This window comes from Sinohyriopsis cumingii, chromosome 15 (genome assembly GCF_028554795.1).
Source record: "Sinohyriopsis cumingii isolate HCF-2022 chromosome 15, ASM2855479v2, whole genome shotgun sequence".
Classification (NCBI taxonomy): Eukaryota; Metazoa; Mollusca; class Bivalvia; order Unionida; family Unionidae; genus Sinohyriopsis; species Sinohyriopsis cumingii.
In genome coordinates, this window is record NC_142975.1 from 4640864 (window position 1) to 4659919 (window position 19056).

The 19056-nt window shown below is 38.3% G+C and overlaps 6 non-coding genes across 6 annotated transcripts; all 6 read left to right on the forward strand.

Moving 5' to 3' along the window:
• The first annotated feature begins 809 nt into the window (after positions 1–809).
• Trnam-cau (transfer RNA methionine (anticodon CAU)) lies at positions 810–899 on the forward strand. The gene is given in 2 exon segments: positions 810–846; positions 864–899. It is a non-coding gene; the product is annotated as a tRNA-Met (tRNA).
• A 3473-nt stretch (positions 900–4372) lies between these two features.
• Trnam-cau (transfer RNA methionine (anticodon CAU)) lies at positions 4373–4462 on the forward strand. The gene is given in 2 exon segments: positions 4373–4409; positions 4427–4462. It is a non-coding gene; the product is annotated as a tRNA-Met (tRNA).
• Positions 4463–7865: 3403 nt separating this feature from the next.
• Positions 7866–7955, forward strand: Trnam-cau (transfer RNA methionine (anticodon CAU)). Its single transcript is given in 2 exon segments — positions 7866–7902; positions 7920–7955. It is a non-coding gene; the product is annotated as a tRNA-Met (tRNA).
• A 3419-nt stretch (positions 7956–11374) lies between these two features.
• Trnam-cau (transfer RNA methionine (anticodon CAU)) lies at positions 11375–11464 on the forward strand. The gene is given in 2 exon segments: positions 11375–11411; positions 11429–11464. It is a non-coding gene; the product is annotated as a tRNA-Met (tRNA).
• A 3387-nt stretch (positions 11465–14851) lies between these two features.
• On the forward strand, positions 14852–14941 carry Trnam-cau (transfer RNA methionine (anticodon CAU)). Its single transcript is given in 2 exon segments — positions 14852–14888; positions 14906–14941. It is a non-coding gene; the product is annotated as a tRNA-Met (tRNA).
• A 3423-nt stretch (positions 14942–18364) lies between these two features.
• Positions 18365–18454, forward strand: Trnam-cau (transfer RNA methionine (anticodon CAU)). Its single transcript is given in 2 exon segments — positions 18365–18401; positions 18419–18454. It is a non-coding gene; the product is annotated as a tRNA-Met (tRNA).
• The last annotated feature ends 602 nt before the right edge of the window (positions 18455–19056 follow it).

The window sequence follows — 19056 nt, forward strand, 5'->3', positions numbered from 1 at the left end:
ATTTATTATTCGACTGATTATTGGTGACCTTCGCTAGCACAGTTTCGCAAATTGCATCAATGTTGCATAGCCTCAATCAGAGTTGACAATCCTCCAATGTGACCATTGATTCAATACACATGAGGGCCAATCTCACAATCGCCTTTCTATAGAAAGACTTCTTACTTGTCCTATGTTCAGACCACATGATAGATGATTCTCTTTCAACTTTTCTTGGAATATGCTCGTTTGCATGGCAGTCCTTCAACACAGTTAACGTCTCCATCCGGAAAGCGCTAAAATGAAACGCAGCTAGTTCAGTCACAGTTCCTGCCTTTGAACATTTAGTAAATTAAAAAATATTTTTATGTAGCTTAAATTCCTCACCTACGAGTTGAAAATGAAAACTCACAGTGAATCGTGTTTGATAAGTCTTAATGTTTATAAAGTAGAAACGTACGCTCCCAATGGCATTATAACCTTCGCGATAATGATAATTTTGTACAATCATAAACACTAAATTTAAATAATATCACCCACCCCTCAACAGTGGGAGGCTATTTTCTTGTAACAACTAGTATTGCCATCCATTTAGAATTTATAGAGGTATCAGAATACCGATAAGATGAACTTACCTATAAGTTAATGTAGTTGACCATCATGGATGTTTAGAACACGTTTTATGACTAGTTATAGTGTTCTCTACCATGTTCTACATCTGCGCCTCGGGGTAAATCATTTGCTCTTTTGACATATGCTGGTACGCATGCTTTCTGAAGAATGCTTTTAGTTTCTCCTGAAGATATAATCTCTCATGGAAAATGTATATAGCCTCGGTAGCGCAGCAGGTAGCGCGTCAGTCTCATAATCAATCGTAGAGAGCAATCTGAAGGTCGTGAGTTCGATCCTCACCCGGGGCAGATATTTTGTCTCCTTAGCTCGAATTATTACCTTTTATCCTTTGTGGTTATTCTATTTAATTCCACCAATTATACTCACATTAGAGTGAAAACGCCAAATGTATATATCAAATGTAACGACCAAGTTTGAAGGATGGTGTGCCTCAAACTGATGGGAAACTATCATTACCTATTCAAACAGATCCCACTTGAAAGCACAATGGACACTCTACACCGTTCCAGTGGCCTAATGTTTAGGGCGTCCGTTGTGGATGCGGGAGGTCATGGGTTTGATCCCCAGCCTAGTCCTATCAGAGACTTACAAAATTGATACTGACAACTGCCTCTCTAGGTGCTCAGCATTAAGAAGTTAGTGATAGAACTGGTTGGCCTGGTCTCAGGATAATGGGACTGGGTGGGACATCATGCTACGTGTCTGCGACATGATGCCCCAGTGCTAGGCATCACTATAAACTGCCACACTGCAGACAACGTACCTATATGATTGAAAAATTGTTAAAGCTACGTTAAAAATCCAAATCAAACAAAAACACACTCTCTCTCTCTCTCTCTCTCTCTCTCTCTCTCTCTCTCTCTCTCTCTCTCTCTCTCTCTCTCTCTCTCTCTCTCTCTCTCTCTCTCTCTCTCTCTCTCTCTCTCTCTCTCCTGTAAAGACAGAAAAGGTACATGCACGTGATACTTGAGTACAGTATCAAACTTGACTATTTTAAAAACAACTTGCAACAAAGAAAGGCAAATATTGTTCTATCCGTCGAGCATAAGTTACAGGGAAGATGACACTTTTGCATTTGGTAATGGTCAATTGAAGTCTGTATTGATCTGTGGAAGTCTGTATTCATAAACATGAAACGGGGACCAAAGGATATAATACAATTACACGTTTGTTACATAAATATAATCTTCTTCCCATGCGTATATTAGGACAAAAATCTGTCGGTCTCGATCCCGCCAACTTTCTGCTCTTACATTAATAAATATATTCACTGTCTGGTGTCAGATATAACATTTGCAAATAATATTTGTTAAAACATATCTATTCGTTACTTCAGTTTGAATATGTGTGCTCGCTACCTAAATTCTCAAAGACAAAGACTTATGATCTGGAGTAATTTAATCATCATACCGTATCATGACATCGATCTCCTGAAAAACTGTAAGCATAGAACAGGGAGTATAGGTTTATAACCCACTTTGAAAACGATTGTACATTCATCAGTTTCTTAGTCTGCCAGCGACCATTATCGTGCTTTAATAGAAGACACATTTGCCGATAGATGATACATTTTCAAACCGCCTAGCAAAACTCTACGTTCATTGACATAGTTTGAACAACGCTTCGAACTTTTGTCTGTCATCTTTGAGGGCCATCAGGAACCCCATCTAAGCCAGTTCACTCACACACAGCAAATATGGTGGATTTGTGTGTCGTCGACGTGCTGCTACCCATCAAAAGGAAACCTTTCGGATACGCCTAAGTAGGGAACGTGTCGTCATTCAATGGAAATGGTTCATCTGCGAGTAGGACTATGTGGAATGTATTTGGCCCGGAGTGGATGAAAGCAAGTTATAACCCAAACCAACATTTTTCCAGTTTATAATATCATCATTCTTATCAACTGCATTAATACATACATATTAGGGTCAAGTCAAGCAGCTCAATGCACCCGACCCTAAAAGATATATACAACAATGTAGCCATCATTTGAAAACAACCGGGAAAGAAATAATAACTACTATAATATACGTTAACTAATTCGATTCAAATACAATTTCAATAAATATAATTCGCAACAAAATACCGTTTGCATAGCAAAGGCTAAAAAACGAACGTGCCGCACTGTAATCAATATAGAAAGCGTCGTACCTCGGTGCATATCAGTCTTCCTACTGGTGACGTCACGATAAATCAGCCATTGGTGTTAGCACACTCAATTAGGTTTGACCTACTTCCAATTGGAGGGCGCCCATCAGGGCCCGAGGTCATAAACATAATAACGCGTAACAATATCTAGATTTCCAAACGAGTATATTTTGGAAAACATTTCCTCATGGGCAAGATCCATTGTTTCATCAATCGGAATAGGATTCACTATCACAATATTAAAGTAAGAACCTGATTCACCTAAATTACGCTGATTTGACGACGTCTATATGTCCTTTCTAAAGAAGGAGTTCTGTCTTCAACAGGAATCCAGAGAAAGTGTTCCGAACATTATACATGTGTTAGTAGTAGTAGTAGGAGTAGCAGTAGTAGTGTTAGTGGTAGTAGTAGTACTAGTATTAATGGTATTTGTATGAGTTAATGTTACACGAGGAATGGTTTTCTCTTTCCAATCACATACAATTCAACAAACTCCATGCCATCATGTAATGAAAGCATTTTGTGGTTTATTTTCTACAGAGAAAATTATAATGCATATTTGTCGCTTTCAGTTACCGATCCGTGAATAGAAAAGTTTTAACACATGATATGATCAGTGTTCTAACGATATTTTTCGAACATTGACTGGGGAGACCTGTATAATATTTAACTCCAAAATATTTGTTTGAAATTGTTTTCATTGACTGAATGGATGTATCGATATGTATTCATCAGCCCACAAGGACGGTTCATGGGTCAACTGTTATTTCTTGTTATACTCATGTATTGTCCTTGAGAGCCAGATTTATTATTCGACTGATTATTGGTGACCTTCGCTAGCACAGTTTCGCAAATTGCATCAATGTTGCATAGCCTCAATCAGAGTTGACAATCCTCCAATGTGACCATTGATTCAATACACATGAGGGCCAATCTCACAATCGCCTTTCTATAGAAAGACTTCTTACTTGTCCTATGTTCAGACCACATGATAGATGATTCTCTTTCAACTTTTCTTGGAATATGCTCGTTTGCATGGCAGTCCTTCAACACAGTTAACGTCTCCATCCGGAAAGCGCTAAAATGAAACGCAGCTAGTTCAGTCACAGTTCCTGCCTTTGAACATTTAGTAAATTAAAAAATATTTTTATGTAGCTTAAATTCCTCACCTACGAGTTGAAAATGAAAACTCACAGTGAATCGTGTTTGATAAGTCTTAATGTTTATAAAGTAGAAACGTACGCTCCCAATGGCATTATAACCTTCGCGATAATGATAATTTTGTACAATCATAAACACTAAATTTAAATAATATCACCCACCCCTCAACAGTGGGAGGCTATTTTCTTGTAACAACTAGTATTGCCATCCATTTAGAATTTATAGAGGTATCAGAATACCGATAAGATGAACTTACCTATAAGTTAATGTAGTTGACCATCATGGATGTTTAGAACACGTTTTATGACTAGTTATAGTGTTTTCTACCATGTTCTACATCTGCGCCTCGGGGTAAATCATTTGCTCTTTTGACATATGCTGGTGCGCATGCTTTCTGAAGAATGCTTTTAGTTTCTCCTGAAGATATAATCTCTCATGGAAAATGTATATAGCCTCGGTAGCGCAGCAGGTAGCGCGTCAGTCTCATAATCAATCGTAGAGAGCAATCTGAAGGTCGTGAGTTCGATCCTCACCCGGGGCAGATATTTTGTCTCCTTAGCTCGAATTATTACCTTTTATCCTTTGTGGTTATTCTATTTAATTCCACCAATTATACTCACATTAGAGTGAAAACGCCAAATGTATATATCAAATGTAACGACCAAGTTTGAAGGATGGTGTGCCTCAAACTGATGGGAAACTATCATTACCTATTCAAACAGATCCCACTTGAAAGCACAATGGACACTCTACACCGTTCCAGTGGCCTAATGTTTAGGGCGTCCGTTGTGGATGCGGGAGGTCATGGGTTTGATCCCCAGCCTAGTCCTATCAGAGACTTACAAAATTGATACTGACAACTGCCTCTCTAGGTGCTCAGCATTAAGAAGTTAGTGATAGAACTGGTTGGCCTGGTCTCAGGATAATGGGACTGGGTGGGACATCATGCTACGTGTCTGCGACATGATGCCCCAGTGCTAGGCATCACTATAAACTGCCACACTGCAGACAACGTACCTATATGATTGAAAAATTGTTAAAGCTACGTTAAAAATCCAAATCAAACAAAAACACACTCTCTCTCTCTCTCTCTCTCTCTCTCTCTCTCTCTCTCTCCTGTAAAGACAGAAAAGGTACATGCACGTGATACTTGAGTACAGTATCAAACTTGACTATTTTAAAAACAACTTGCAACAAAGAAAGGCAAATATTGTTCTATCCGTCGAGCATAAGTTACAGGGAAGATGACACTTTTGCATTTGGTAATGGTCAATTGAAGTCTGTATTGATCTGTGGAAGTCTGTATTCATAAACATGAAACGGGGACCAAAGGATATAATACAATTACACGTTTGTTACATAAATATAATCTTCTTCCCATGCGTATATTAGGACAAAAATCTGTCGGTCTCGATCCCGCCAACTTTCTGCTCTTACATTAATAAATATATTCACTGTCTGGTGTCAGATATAACATTTGCAAATAATATTTGTTAAAACATATCTATTCGTTACTTCAGTTTGAATATGTGTGCTCGCTACCTAAATTCTCAAAGACAAAGACTTATGATCTGGAGTAATTTAATCATCATACCGTATCATGACATCGATCTCCTGAAAAACTGTAAGCATAGAACAGGGAGTATAGGTTTATAACCCACTTTGAAAACGATTGTACATTCATCAGTTTCTTAGTCTGCCAGCGACCATTATCGTGCTTTAATAGAAGACACATTTGCCGATAGATGATACATTTTCAAACCGCCTAGCAAAACTCTACGTTCATTGACATAGTTTGAACAACGCTTCGAACTTTTGTCTGTCATCTTTGAGGGCCATCAGGAACCCCATCTAAGCCAGTTCACTCACACACAGCAAATATGGTGGATTTGTGTGTCGTCGACGTGCTGCTACCCATCAAAAGGAAACCTTTCGGATACGCCTAAGTAGGGAACGTGTCGTCATTCAATGGAAATGGTTCATCTGCGAGTAGGACTATGTGGAATGTATTTGGCCCGGAGTGGATGAAAGCAAGTTATAACCCAAACCAACATTTTTCCAGTTTACAATATCATCATTCTTATCAACTGCATTAATACATACATATTAGGGTCAAGTCAAGCAGCTCAATGCACCCGACCCTAAAAGATATATACAACAATGTAGCCATCATTTGAAAACAACCGGGAAAGAAATAATAACTACTATAATATACGTTAACTAATTCGATTCAAATACAATTTCAATAAATATAATTCGCAGCAAAATACCGTTTGCATAGCAAAGGCTAAAAAACGAACGTGCCGCACTGTAATCAATATAGAAAGCGTCGTACCTCGGTGCATATCAGTCTTCCTACTGGTGACGTCACGATAAATCAGCCATTGGTGTTAGCACACTCAATTAGGTTTGACCTACTTCCAATTGGAGGGCGCCCATCAGGGCCCGAGGTCATAAACATAATAACGCGTAACAATATCTAGATTTCCAAACGAGTATATTTTGGAAAACATTTCCTCATGGGCAAGATCCATTGTTTCATCAATCGGAATAGGATTCACTATCACAATATTAAAGTAAGAACCTGATTCACCTAAATTACGCTGATTTGACGACGTCTATATGTCCTTTCTAAAGAAGGAGTTCTGTCTTCAACAGGAATCCAGAGAAAGTGTTCCGAACATTATACATGTGTTAGTAGTAGTAGTAGGAGTAGCAGTAGTAGTGTTAGTGGTAGTAGTAGTACTAGTATTAATGGTATTTGTATGAGTTAATGTTACACGAGGAATGGTTTTCTCTTTCCAATCACATACAATTCAACAAACTCCATGCCATCATGTAATGAAAGCATTTTGTGGTTTATTTTCTACAGAGAAAATTATAATGCATATTTGTCGCTTTCAGTTACCGATCCGTGAATAGAAAAGTTTTAACACATGATATGATCAGTGTTCTAACGATATTTTTCGAACATTGACTGGGGAGACCTGTATAATATTTAACTCCAAAATATTTGTTTGAAATTGTTTTCATTGACTGAATGGATGTATCGATATGTATTCATCAGCCCACAAGGACGGTTCATGGGTCAACTGTTATTTCTTGTTATACTCATGTATTGTCCTTGAGAGCCAGATTTATTATTCGACTGATTATTGGTGACCTTCGCTAGCACAGTTTCGCAAATTGCATCAATGTTGCATAGCCTCAATCAGAGTTGACAATCCTCCAATGTGACCATTGATTCAATACACATGAGGGCCAATCTCACAATCGCCTTTCTATAGAAAGACTTCTTACTTGTCCTATGTTCAGACCACATGATAGATGATTCTCTTTCAACTTTTCTTGGAATATGCTCGTTTGCATGGCAGTCCTTCAACACAGTTAACGTCTCCATCCGGAAAGCGCTAAAATGAAACGCAGCTAGTTCAGTCACAGTTCCTGCCTTTGAACATTTAGTAAATTAAAAAATATTTTTATGTAGCTTAAATTCCTCACCTACGAGTTGAAAATGAAAACTCACAGTGAATCGTGTTTGATAAGTCTTAATGTTTATAAAGTAGAAACGTACGCTCCCAATGGCATTATAACCTTCGCGATAATGATAATTTTGTACAATCATAAACACTAAATTTAAATAATATCACCCACCCCTCAACAGTGGGAGGCTATTTTCTTGTAACAACTAGTATTGCCATCCATTTAGAATTTATAGAGGTATCAGAATACCGATAAGATGAACTTACCTATAAGTTAATGTAGTTGACCATCATGGATGTTTAGAACACGTTTTATGACTAGTTATAGTGTTTTCTACCATGTTCTACATCTGCGCCTCGGGGTAAATCATTTGCTCTTTTGACATATGCTGGTACGCATGCTTTCTGAAGAATGCTTTTAGTTTCTCCTGAAGATATAATCTCTCATGGAAAATGTATATAGCCTCGGTAGCGCAGCAGGTAGCGCGTCAGTCTCATAATCAATCGTAGAGAGCAATCTGAAGGTCGTGAGTTCGATCCTCACCCGGGGCAGATATTTTGTCTCCTTAGCTCGAATTATTACCTTTTATCCTTTGTGGTTATTCTATTTAATTCCACCAATTATACTCACATTAGAGTGAAAACGCCAAATGTATATATCAAATGTAACGACCAAGTTTGAAGGATGGTGTGCCTCAAACTGATGGGAAACTATCATTACCTATTCAAACAGATCCCACTTGAAAGCACAATGGACACTCTACACCGTTCCAGTGGCCTAATGTTTAGGGCGTCCGTTGTGGATGCGGGAGGTCATGGGTTTGATCCCCAGCCTAGTCCTATCAGAGACTTACAAAATTGATACTGACAACTGCCTCTCTAGGTGCTCAGCATTAAGAAGTTAGTGATAGAACTGGTTGGCCTGGTCTCAGGATAATGGGACTGGGTGGGACATCATGCTACGTGTCTGCGACATGATGCCCCAGTGCTAGGCATCACTATAAACTGCCACACTGCAGACAACGTACCTATATGATTGAAAAATTGTTAAAGCTACGTTAAAAATCCAAATCAAACAAAAACACACTCTCTCTCTCTCTCTCTCTCTCTCTCTCTCTCTCTCTCTCTCTCTCTCTCTCTCTCCTGTAAAGACAGAAAAGGTACATGCACGTGATACTTGAGTACAGTATCAAACTTGACTATTTTAAAAACAACTTGCAACAAAGAAAGGCAAATATTGTTCTATCCGTCGAGCATAAGTTACAGGGAAGATGACACTTTTGCATTTGGTAATGGTCAATTGAAGTCTGTATTGATCTGTGGAAGTCTGTATTCATAAACATGAAACGGGGACCAAAGGATATAATACAATTACACGTTTGTTACATAAATATAATCTTCTTCCCATGCGTATATTAGGACAAAAATCTGTCGGTCTCGATCCCGCCAACTTTCTGCTCTTACATTAATAAATATATTCACTGTCTGGTGTCAGATATAACATTTGCAAATAATATTTGTTAAAACATATCTATTCGTTACTTCAGTTTGAATATGTGTGCTCGCTACCTAAATTCTCAAAGACAAAGACTTATGATCTGGAGTAATTTAATCATCATACCGTATCATGACATCGATCTCCTGAAAAACTGTAAGCATAGAACAGGGAGTATAGGTTTATAACCCACTTTGAAAACGATTGTACATTCATCAGTTTCTTAGTCTGCCAGCGACCATTATCGTGCTTTAATAGAAGACACATTTGCCGATAGATGATACATTTTCAAACCGCCTAGCAAAACTCTACGTTCATTGACATAGTTTGAACAACGCTTCGAACTTTTGTCTGTCATCTTTGAGGGCCATCAGGAACCCCATCTAAGCCAGTTCACTCACACACAGCAAATATGGTGGATTTGTGTGTCGTCGACGTGCTGCTACCCATCAAAAGGAAACCTTTCGGATACGCCTAAGTAGGGAACGTGTCGTCATTCAATGGAAATGGTTCATCTGCGAGTAGGACTATGTGGAATGTATTTGGCCCGGAGTGGATGAAAGCAAGTTATAACCCAAACCAACATTTTTCCAGTTTATAATATCATCATTCTTATCAACTGCATTAATACATACATATTAGGGTCAAGTCAAGCAGCTCAATGCACCCGACCCTAAAAGATATATACAACAATGTAGCCATCATTTGAAAACAACCGGGAAAGAAATAATAACTACTATAATATACGTTAACTAATTCGATTCAAATACAATTTCAATAAATATAATTCGCAACAAAATACCGTTTGCATAGCAAAGGCTAAAAAACGAACGTGCCGCACTGTAATCAATATAGAAAGCGTCGTACCTCGGTGCATATCAGTCTTCCTACTGGTGACGTCACGATAAATCAGCCATTGGTGTTAGCACACTCAATTAGGTTTGACCTACTTCCAATTGGAGGGCGCCCATCAGGGCCCGAGGTCATAAACATAATAACGCGTAACAATATCTAGATTTCCAAACGAGTATATTTTGGAAAACATTTCCTCATGGGCAAGATCCATTGTTTCATCAATCGGAATAGGATTCACTATCACAATATTAAAGTAAGAACCTGATTCACCTAAATTACGCTGATTTGACGACGTCTATATGTCCTTTCTAAAGAAGGAGTTCTGTCTTCAACAGGAATCCAGAGAAAGTGTTCCGAACATTATACATGTGTTAGTAGTAGTAGTAGGAGTAGCAGTAGTAGTGTTAGTGGTAGTAGTAGTACTAGTATTAATGGTATTTGTATGAGTTAATGTTACACGAGGAATGGTTTTCTCTTTCCAATCACATACAATTCAACAAACTCCATGCCATCATGTAATGAAAGCATTTTGTGGTTTATTTTCTACAGAGAAAATTATAATGCATATTTGTCGCTTTCAGTTACCGATCCGTGAATAGAAAAGTTTTAACACATGATATGATCAGTGTTCTAACGATATTTTTCGAACATTGACTGGGGAGACCTGTATAATATTTAACTCCAAAATATTTGTTTGAAATTGTTTTCATTGACTGAATGGATGTATCGATATGTATTCATCAGCCCACAAGGACGGTTCATGGGTCAACTGTTATTTCTTGTTATACTCATGTATTGTCCTTGAGAGCCAGATTTATTATTCGACTGATTATTGGTGACCTTCGCTAGCACAGTTTCGCAAATTGCATCAATGTTGCATAGCCTCAATCAGAGTTGACAATCCTCCAATGTGACCATTGATTCAATACACATGAGGGCCAATCTCACAATCGCCTTTCTATAGAAAGACTTCTTACTTGTCCTATGTTCAGACCACATGATAGATGATTCTCTTTCAACTTTTCTTGGAATATGCTCGTTTGCATGGCAGTCCTTCAACACAGTTAACGTCTCCATCCGGAAAGCGCTAAAATGAAACGCAGCTAGTTCAGTCACAGTTCCTGCCTTTGAACATTTAGTAAATTAAAAAATATTTTTATGTAGCTTAAATTCCTCACCTACGAGTTGAAAATGAAAACTCACAGTGAATCGTGTTTGATAAGTCTTAATGTTTATAAAGTAGAAACGTACGCTCCCAATGGCATTATAACCTTCGCGATAATGATAATTTTGTACAATCATAAACACTAAATTTAAATAATATCACCCACCCCTCAACAGTGGGAGGCTATTTTCTTGTAACAACTAGTATTGCCATCCATTTAGAATTTATAGAGGTATCAGAATACCGATAAGATGAACTTACCTATAAGTTAATGTAGTTGACCATCATGGATGTTTAGAACACGTTTTATGACTAGTTATAGTGTTTTCTACCATGTTCTACATCTGCGCCTCGGGGTAAATCATTTGCTCTTTTGACATATGCTGGTGCGCATGCTTTCTGAAGAATGCTTTTAGTTTCTCCTGAAGATATAATCTCTCATGGAAAATGTATATAGCCTCGGTAGCGCAGCAGGTAGCGCGTCAGTCTCATAATCAATCGTAGAGAGCAATCTGAAGGTCGTGAGTTCGATCCTCACCCGGGGCAGATATTTTGTCTCCTTAGCTCGAATTATTACCTTTTATCCTTTGTGGTTATTCTATTTAATTCCACCAATTATACTCACATTAGAGTGAAAACGCCAAATGTATATATCAAATGTAACGACCAAGTTTGAAGGATGGTGTGCCTCAAACTGATGGGAAACTATCATTACCTATTCAAACAGATCCCACTTGAAAGCACAATGGACACTCTACACCGTTCCAGTGGCCTAATGTTTAGGGCGTCCGTTGTGGATGCGGGAGGTCATGGGTTTGATCCCCAGCCTAGTCCTATCAGAGACTTACAAAATTGATACTGACAACTGCCTCTCTAGGTGCTCAGCATTAAGAAGTTAGTGATAGAACTGGTTGGCCTGGTCTCAGGATAATGGGACTGGGTGGGACATCATGCTACGTGTCTGCGACATGATGCCCCAGTGCTAGGCATCACTATAAACTGCCACACTGCAGACAACGTACCTATATGATTGAAAAATTGTTAAAGCTACGTTAAAAATCCAAATCAAACAAAAACACACACACTCTCTCTCTCTCTCTCTCTCCTGTAAAGACAGAAAAGGTACATGCACGTGATACTTGAGTACAGTATCAAACTTGACTATTTTAAAAACAACTTGCAACAAAGAAAGGCAAATATTGTTCTATCCGTCGAGCATAAGTTACAGGGAAGATGACACTTTTGCATTTGGTAATGGTCAATTGAAGTCTGTATTGATCTGTGGAAGTCTGTATTCATAAACATGAAACGGGGACCAAAGGATATAATACAATTACACGTTTGTTACATAAATATAATCTTCTTCCCATGCGTATATTAGGACAAAAATCTGTCGGTCTCGATCCCGCCAACTTTCTGCTCTTACATTAATAAATATATTCACTGTCTGGTGTCAGATATAACATTTGCAAATAATATTTGTTAAAACATATCTATTCGTTACTTCAGTTTGAATATGTGTGCTCGCTACCTAAATTCTCAAAGACAAAGACTTATGATCTGGAGTAATTTAATCATCATACCGTATCATGACATCGATCTCTTGAAAAACTGTAAGCATAGAACAGGGAGTATAGGTTTATAACCCACTTTGAAAACGATTGTACATTCATCAGTTTCTTAGTCTGCCAGCGACCATTATCGTGCTTTAATAGAAGACACATTTGCCGATAGATGATACATTTTCAAACCGCCTAGCAAAACTCTACGTTCATTGACATAGTTTGAACAACGCTTCGAACTTTTGTCTGTCATCTTTGAGGGCCATCAGGAACCCCATCCAAGCCAGTTCACTCACACACAGCAAATATGGTGGATTTGTGTGTCGTCGACGTGCTGCTACCCATCAAAAGGAAACCTTTCGGATACGCCTAAGTAGGGAACGTGTCGTCATTCAATGGAAATGGTTCATCTGCGAGTAGGACTATGTGGAATGTATTTGGCCCGGAGTGGATGAAAGCAAGTTATAACCCAAACCAACATTTTTCCAGTTTATAATATCATCATTCTTATCAACTGCATTAATACATACATATTAGGGTCAAGTCAAGCAGCTCAATGCACCCGACCCTAAAAGATATATACAACAATGTAGCCATCATTTGAAAACAACCGGGGAAGAAATAATAACTACTATAATATACGTTAACTAATTCGATTCAAATACAATTTCAATAAATATAATTCGCAACAAAATACCGTTTGCATAGCAAAGGCTAAAAAACGAACGTGCCGCACTGTAATCAATATAGAAAGCGTCGTACCTCGGTGCATATCAGTCTTCCTACTGGTGACGTCACGATAAATCAGCCATTGGTGTTAGCACACTCAATTAGGTTTGACCTACTTCCAATTGGAGGGCGCCCATCAGGGCCCGAGGTCATAAACATAATAACGCGTAACAATATCTAGATTTCCAAACGAGTATATTTTGGAAAACATTTCCTCATGGGCAAGATCCATTGTTTCATCAATCGGAATAGGATTCACTATCACAATATTAAAGTAAGAACCTGATTCACCTAAATTACGCTGATTTGACGACGTCTATATGTCCTTTCTAAAGAAGGAGTTCTGTCTTCAACAGGAATCCAGAGAAAGTGTTCCGAACATTATACATGTGTTAGTAGTAGTAGTAGGAGTAGCAGTAGTAGTGTTAGTGGTAGTAGTAGTACTAGTATTAATGGTATTTGTATGAGTTAATGTTACACGAGGAATGGTTTTCTCTTTCCAATCACATACAATTCAACAAACTCCATGCCATCATGTAATGAAAGCATTTTGTGGTTTATTTTCTACAGAGAAAATTATAATGCATATTTGTCGCTTTCAGTTACCGATCCGTGAATAGAAAAGTTTTAACACATGATATGATCAGTGTTCTAACGATATTTTTCGAACATTGACTGGGGAGACCTGTATAATATTTAACTCCAAAATATTTGTTTGAAATTGTTTTCATTGACTGAATGGATGTATCGATATGTATTCATCAGCCCACAAGGACGGTTCATGGGTCAACTGTTATTTCTTGTTATACTCATGTATTGTCCTTGAGAGCCAGATTTATTATTCGACTGATTATTGGTGACCTTCGCTAGCACAGTTTCGCAAATTGCATCAATGTTGCATAGCCTCAATCAGAGTTGACAATCCTCCAATGTGACCATTGATTCAATACACATGAGGGCCAATCTCACAATCGCCTTTCTATAGAAAGACTTCTTACTTGTCCTATGTTCAGACCACATGATAGATGATTCTCTTTCAACTTTTCTTGGAATATGCTCGTTTGCATGGCAGTCCTTCAACACAGTTAACGTCTCCATCCGGAAAGCGCTAAAATGAAACGCAGCTAGTTCAGTCACAGTTCCTGCCTTTGAACATTTAGTAAATTAAAAAATATTTTTATGTAGCTTAAATTCCTCACCTACGAGTTGAAAATGAAAACTCACAGTGAATCGTGTTTGATAAGTCTTAATGTTTATAAAGTAGAAACGTACGCTCCCAATGGCATTATAACCTTCGCGATAATGATAATTTTGTACAATCATAAACACTAAATTTAAATAATATCACCCACCCCTCAACAGTGGGAGGCTATTTTCTTGTAACAACTAGTATTGCCATCCATTTAGAATTTATAGAGGTATCAGAATACCGATAAGATGAACTTACCTATAAGTTAATGTAGTTGACCATCATGGATGTTTAGAACACGTTTTATGACTAGTTATAGTGTTTTCTACCATGTTCTACATCTGCGCCTCGGGGTAAATCATTTGCTCTTTTGACATATGCTGGTGCGCATGCTTTCTGAAGAATGCTTTTAGTTTCTCCTGAAGATATAATCTCTCATGGAAAATGTATATAGCCTCGGTAGCGCAGCAGGTAGCGCGTCAGTCTCATAATCAATCGTAGAGAGCAATCTGAAGGTCGTGAGTTCGATCCTCACCCGGGGCAGATATTTTGTCTCCTTAGCTCGAATTATTACCTTTTATCCTTTGTGGTTATTCTATTTAATTCCACCAATTATACTCACATTAGAGTGAAAACGCCAAATGTATATATCAAATGTAACGACCAAGTTTGAAGGATGGTGTGCCTCAAACTGATGGGAAACTATCATTACCTATTCAAACAGATCCCACTTGAAAGCACAATGGACACTCTACACCGTTCCAGTGGCCTAATGTTTAGGGCGTCCGTTGTGGATGCGGGAGGTCATGGGTTTGATCCCCAGCCTAGTCCTATCAGAGACTTACAAAATTGATACTGACAACTGCCTCTCTAGGTGCTCAGCATTAAGAAGTTAGTGATAGAACTGGTTGGCCTGGTCTCAGGATAATGGGACTGGGTGGGACATCATGCTACGTGTCTGCGACATGATGCCCCAGTGCTAGGCATCACTATAAACTGCCACACTGCAGACAACGTACCTATATGATTGAAAAATTGTTAAAGCTACGTTAAAAATCCAAATCAAACAAAAACACTCTCTCTCTCTCTCTCTCTCTCTCTCTCTCTCTCTCTCTCTCTCTCTCTCTCTCTCTCTCTCCTGTAAAGACAGAAAAGGTACATGCACGTGATACTTGAGTACAGTATCAAACTTGACTATTTTAAAAACAACTTGCAACAAAGAAAGGCAAATATTGTTCTATCCGTCGAGCATAAGTTACAGGGAAGATGACACTTTTGCATTTGGTAATGGTCAATTGAAGTCTGTATTGATCTGTGGAAGTCTGTATTCATAAACATGAAACGGGGACCAAAGGATATAATACAATTACACGTTTGTTACATAAATATAATCTTCTTCCCATGCGTATATTAGGACAAAAATCTGTCGGTCTCGATCCCGCCAACTTTCTGCTCTTACATTAATAAATATATTCACTGTCTGGTGTCAGATATAACATTTGCAAATAATATTTGTTAAAACATATCTATTCGTTACTTCAGTTTGAATATGTGTGCTCGCTACCTAAATTCTCAAAGACAAAGACTTATGATCTGGAGTAATTTAATCATCATACCGTATCATGACATCGATCTCTTGAAAAACTGTAAGCATAGAACAGGGAGTATAGGTTTATAACCCACTTTGAAAACGATTGTACATTCATCAGTTTCTTAGTCTGCCAGCGACCATTATCGTGCTTTAATAGAAGACACATTTGCCGATAGATGATACATTTTCAAACCGCCTAGCAAAACTCTACGTTCATTGACATAGTTTGAACAACGCTTCGAACTTTTGTCTGTCATCTTTGAGGGCCATCAGGAACCCCATCCAAGCCAGTTCACTCACACACAGCAAATATGGTGGATTTGTGTGTCGTCGACGTGCTGCTACCCATCAAAAGGAAACCTTTCGGATACGCCTAAGTAGGGAACGTGTCGTCATTCAATGGAAATGGTTCATCTGCGAGTAGGACTATGTGGAATGTATTTGGCCCGGAGTGGATGAAAGCAAGTTATAACCCAAACCAACATTTTTCCAATTTATAATATCATCATTCTTATCAACTGCATTAATACATACATATTAGGGTCAAGTCAAGCAGCTCAATGCACCCGACCCTAAAAGATATATACAACAATGTAGCCATCATTTGAAAACAACCGGGGAAGAAATAATAACTACTATAATATACGTTAACTAATTCGATTCAAATACAATTTCAATAAATATAATTCGCAACAAAATACCGTTTGCATAGCAAAGGCTAAAAAACGAACGTGCCGCACTGTAATCAATATAGAAAGCGTCGTACCTCGGTGCATATCAGTCTTCCTACTGGTGACGTCACGATAAATCAGCCATTGGTGTTAGCACACTCAATTAGGTTTGACCTACTTCCAATTGGAGGGCGCCCATCAGGGCCCGAGGTCATAAACATAATAACGCGTAACAATATCTAGATTTCCAAACGAGTATATTTTGGAAAACATTTCCTCATGGGCAAGATCCATTGTTTCATCAATCGGAATAGGATTCACTATCACAATATTAAAGTAAGAACCTGATTCACCTAAATTACGCTGATTTGACGACGTCTATATGTCCTTTCTAAAGAAGGAGTTCTGTCTTCAACAGGAATCCAGAGAAAGTGTTCCGAACATTATACATGTGTTAGTAGTAGTAGTAGGAGTAGCAGTAGTAGTGTTAGTGGTAGTAGTAGTACTAGTATTAATGGTATTTGTATGAGTTAATGTTACACGAGGAATGGTTTTCTCTTTCCAATCACATACAATTCAACAAACTCCATGCCATCATGTAATGAAAGCATTTTGTGGTTTATTTTCTACAGAGAAAATTATAATGCATATTTGTCGCTTTCAGTTACCGATCCGTGAATAGAAAAGTTTTAACACATGATATGATCAGTGTTCTAACGATATTTTTCGAACATTGACTGGGGAGACCTGTATAATATTTAACTCCAAAATATTTGTTTGAAATTGTTTTCATTGACTGAATGGATGTATCGATATGTATTCATCAGCCCACAAGGACGGTTCATGGGTCAACTGTTATTTCTTGTTATACTCATGTATTGTCCTTGAGAGCCAGATTTATTATTCGACTGATTATTGGTGACCTTCGCTAGCACAGTTTCGCAAATTGCATCAATGTTGCATAGCCTCAATCAGAGTTGACAATCCTCCAATGTGACCATTGATTCAATACACATGAGGGCCAATCTCACAATCGCCTTTCTATAGAAAGACTTCTTACTTGTCCTATGTTCAGACCACATGATAGATGATTCTCTTTCAACTTTTCTTGGAATATGCTCGTTTGCATGGCAGTCCTTCAACACAGTTAACGTCTCCATCCGGAAAGCGCTAAAATGAAACGCAGCTAGTTCAGTCACAGTTCCTGCCTTTGAACATTTAGTAAATTAAAAAATATTTTTATGTAGCTTAAATTCCTCACCTACGAGTTGAAAATGAAAACTCACAGTGAATCGTGTTTGATAAGTCTTAATGTTTATAAAGTAGAAACGTACGCTCCCAATGGCATTATAACCTTCGCGATAATGATAATTTTGTACAATCATAAACACTAAATTTAAATAATATCACCCACCCCTCAACAGTGGGAGGCTATTTTCTTGTAACAACTAGTATTGCCATCCATTTAGAATTTATAGAGGTATCAGAATACCGATAAGATGAACTTACCTATAAGTTAATGTAGTTGACCATCATGGATGTTTAGAACACGTTTTATGACTAGTTATAGTGTTTTCTACCATGTTCTACATCTGCGCCTCGGGGTAAATCATTTGCTCTTTTGACATATGCTGGTGCGCATGCTTTCTGAAGAATGCTTTTAGTTTCTCCTGAAGATATAATCTCTCATGGAAAATGTATATAGCCTCGGTAGCGCAGCAGGTAGCGCGTCAGTCTCATAATCAATCGTAGAGAGCAATCTGAAGGTCGTGAGTTCGATCCTCACCCGGGGCAGATATTTTGTCTCCTTAGCTCGAATTATTACCTTTTATCCTTTGTGGTTATTCTATTTAATTCCACCAATTATACTCACATTAGAGTGAAAACGCCAAATGTATATATCAAATGTAACGACCAAGTTTGAAGGATGGTGTGCCTCAAACTGATGGGAAACTATCATTACCTATTCAAACAGATCCCACTTGAAAGCACAATGGACACTCTACACCGTTCCAGTAGCCTAATGTTTAAGGCGTCCGTTGTGGATGCGGGAGGTCATGGGTTTGATCCCCAGCCTAGTCCTATCAGAGACTTACAAAATTGATACTGACAACTGCCTCTCTAGGTGCTCAGCATTAAGAAGTTAGTGATAGAACTGGTTGGCCTGGTCTCAGGATAATGGGACTGGGTGGGACATCATGCTACGTGTCTGCGACATGATGCCCCAGTGCTAGGCATCACTATAAACTGCCACACTGCAGACAACGTACCTATATGATTGAAAAATTGTTAAAGCTACGTTAAAAATCCAAATCAAACAAAAACACACTCTCTCTCTCTCTCTCTCTCTCTCTCTCTCTCTCTCTCTCTCTCTCTCTCCTGTAAAGACAGAAAAG